This window comes from Galeopterus variegatus, unplaced genomic scaffold (assembly GCF_000696425.1).
Source record: "Galeopterus variegatus unplaced genomic scaffold, G_variegatus-3.0.2 Scaffold659, whole genome shotgun sequence".
Lineage (NCBI taxonomy): Eukaryota > Metazoa > Chordata > Mammalia > Dermoptera > Cynocephalidae > Galeopterus > Galeopterus variegatus.
Window position 1 is genome coordinate 133,391 of NW_007726770.1, and position 3,540 is coordinate 136,930.

A 3,540-nucleotide genomic window follows, 5' to 3' on the forward strand; every position below is an offset into this window, starting at 1 on the left:
TGTTTTTGAGGGGGTGGCAAGAAATTTGGCTAGCAAAGTAGGCAGGACCAAGGCCATGAAGGACAGAAAAGTGTCAAGCTAAGGAGTGTGACTCTCAGGTCTTAAGGTTACAGGGAACCAGTAAGGGATTTAAGCAGAAAAATAACATGATCAGATAAGCAAGTTAGAAATAACTTATTAGCGTTCAAAGTATAATTCTCAAAAAGATAATAACGTGAGTTTTTATAGAATGAACACTAGTTGGTGGACTCACACCGCTGCAGCCAGGAAACGCACGCTGCCCACACGAATGCTCAGTTTCCCCGGCTGACTGGCCACTGCCAGCGTTCCATGGATGCCTCAAGGCAGGTGGTCAACTTTGGGCCTGGGCCCACCAAGCTGTTGCTCTTGGTGTTATTAAAGATACAAAAAGAATTAGACTACAAAGGAGTTGGCATTGATGTTCTTAAAATGAGCCATGGGTCATCAGATTTTACTAAGATTATCAACAACACAGAGAATCTTGTGTGGGAACTGTTAGCCATTCCAGACAACTACAAGGTGATTTTTATGCAAGGAAGGGGGTCTGGCCAGTTTGTTGTTGTTCCCTTAAACCTGATTGGCCTGAAAATGGGAAGGTGTGCCAACTATGTGGTGACAAGAGCTTGGTCAGTTAAAGCTGCATAAGAAGCCAACAAGTTTGGTACTGTGAATATTGTCCACCCTAAACTTGGGAGTTATACGAAAATTCCAGACCCAGGTATCTGGAGCCTCAGCTCAATGCCTGCTGCTCAAATGAGACTGTCCATAGAGTGGCCTTTGATTTTATACCTGATGTCCAGGGAGAAGTGCTGGTTTGCTATATGTCCTCAGAATTTCTATCCAAGCCAGTGGATATTTCCAAGTTTGGTGGGACTTTTGCTGGACCCCACAGGTGTGCTGGCTCTGCTGGGATCACAGTGGTGGTCATCTGAGACGACCTGCTGGGGTTTGCCCACAGAGAGTGGCCCTCGGTCCTTGATTACAAAGTGCAGGCTGGAAATAACTCCTGCACAACATGACTTCGTGTTTTAACATCTGTGTCATGGACTTGATCCTGAGTGTATCAGGAACTATGGCAGTGCAACAGCCATGGAGAAGCTTAGCTCCATCAAATCTCAAAAAATGATTTTTTGTATTATTGATAATTCTCAAAGATTCTGTGTATGTCCAGTGGAGCCTCAGAATAGAAGTAAGACAAATATTTCATGCTGCATTGGCGACGCTTAAGACGACCACACTTTAGAAAAAAAGATTTCTCAATAAAACTCTTGAAGTCTATGTGATCTCCTTGGAAGGGCCCAGGTGTGTGGTAGACATCTGGACCTCTCTATATAATGCTGTCATAATCGAAGATATTCAAAAGTTGGCTGTCTTATGGAAGAATAAATGCAGACACATCAGCTATGAACACATCCTAACCAATATATACTCTGCCCTTGAACAGAGTACAAAATTTAAAGTAACTTGGAACTTGGGAATGTCTACAAAAACTTAATAAATGTGGTATTTTTCTTGAATGAACGTGCTTCTTTTAGATTCTTTTTTCAAAGAACAGCAGAACATCCACAACTCTGCAAAGCTGGTGGGACTTAACAGCCACCTTAATTCTGACTTGAACAGGAAACATTTTTAAAATCTTCTCGTTGCTTTTCTTTCGAATTTCAGCTTAGTTTGTCTTTGGTACTACTTTTTCTAGCTAGATCTCAGTATTCCAACTTGCCTGTGGAGTTAATTATGCAAGTTGCAGTTAATTATTTCTAGAGACACAGGAACACACAGCATGGAGAGTGGGTGGGACCCTTTAGGTGCTGAATGTAGACCCTAGATTCTAGACGGCAGTGGTCTCCTGGGGGTTCCGCAGCTGGTTATTCAGGTCAACATTGACCATTTGATGTGCATTTAGGAGTTCCAGGCAAAAGAGCAAACTGTAGGTCTTTCTTTATACTGTTGTTCTCTTAAAGAGATAAAAGTGACATACTGTGTGTTTACATATCAAGGTCTATATTTAATGCCATATAGTTTATATCTCTATGCATTTATATTTCTAAAAATACAGTTCTCAGTGATATATCTAGAGAATTTTAAATTTGTGAGAATCCTTGACCTTGTTCATTATAGCATTACATTAGCAACAGTTTTGCGCCCCATGTTAAGGCCCCTCTCCCTTTTTAAGCTGCTTCCCACAAAAGATCTAAAAGTTCCATGATCCATTTTTACTCTCCTTTCAACAGATAGAAGAGAAGTTTGATTGGTTGATTTGTTCTTTGTTTTTTAATTATGCTACTAAACTAAATCACAGTTAAACTCCTTATTCTTTTTCACTTGACTGATTTCTTCATAGAGTTTGACCAACGTAATTCTGTGGGTTGTGGATGATCTTTGCTTAAGAGTCATTTCCCCTATTATTTATCTATTGTCAGCAATTTATGTGAATATGTGAAGGACATTAAAGTCCTAAAACATCTTTAAAAAAAAGCAACAATGCAACAGATGAATAGAAATGTTTTCAACAGAATACTATGCAGACTTGAATAAGCAGGAAATTCTGTCATTTGTGACAACATGCATAAACCTGGAGGACATTATGCTAAGTGAAATAAGCCAGGCACAGAAAGACAAATAGCATGTGATCTCAGTTATATGTGGAATATAAAAAAGTTAAACTCAGTGCTGGTTGGTTAGCTCAGTTGGTTAGAGCACTGCCTTGTAACACCAAGGTCAGGGGTTTGGATCCTCTCACAGCTAGCCACCAAAAAAAAAAAAAAAAAGTTAAAACTCATAGAAGTAGATAGTAGAACGGTGGTTACTTGAGGCTGGGGGGTGGTCGATGGGGAAAGGGGAGACGTTGGTCAAAGGGCACAGATCTTCAGTTAGCTGAAAGGATATATTGCACAACATGCAATAGATGTATTTCAAAATAGTGGAAAGAGTGGATTTTAAATGTTCTCACCACAAAGAAATGATTAATTATTTAATATCCAGAATATACAAGGAACTCAAACAACTTTACAGCAGAAAAACAAATAACCCAATTTAAAAATGGGCAAAGGAGCTGGATAGGCATTTCTCAAAGGAAGGTATATGAATGGCCAACAGACATATGAAAAAATGCTCAACATCACTCAGCATCTGGGAAATGCAATTCAAAACTACTTTGAGATACCATCTCACTCCAGTCAGGATGGCTAATATCCAAAAGACTGAGAACAATAAGCGATGGAGAGATTGTGGAGAAAAGGGAACTCATACATTGTTGGTGGGACTGTGAAATGGTGCAGCCTTTATGGAAAATGGTATGGAGATTCCTCAAACAATTACAGATAGATCTGCCATATGACCCAGCTATCCCACTGCTGGGAATATACCCAGAGGAATGGAAATCATCATGCTGAAGGGATACCTGTACTCCAATGTTTATTGCAGCATTATTTACAATAGCCAAGAGTTGGAATCAGCCCAAATGCCCATCAACAGATGAGTGAATAAGAAAACTGTGGTATATCTACACAATGGAATTCT

At 39.7% G+C, this 3,540-nt stretch overlaps 1 pseudogene; it reads left to right on the forward strand.

Annotated features, from left to right (window-relative positions):
- Positions 1-321: 321 nt before the first annotated feature.
- LOC103589189 lies at positions 322-3,099 on the forward strand (annotated as a pseudogene).
- Positions 3,100-3,540: the final 441 nt, after the last annotated feature.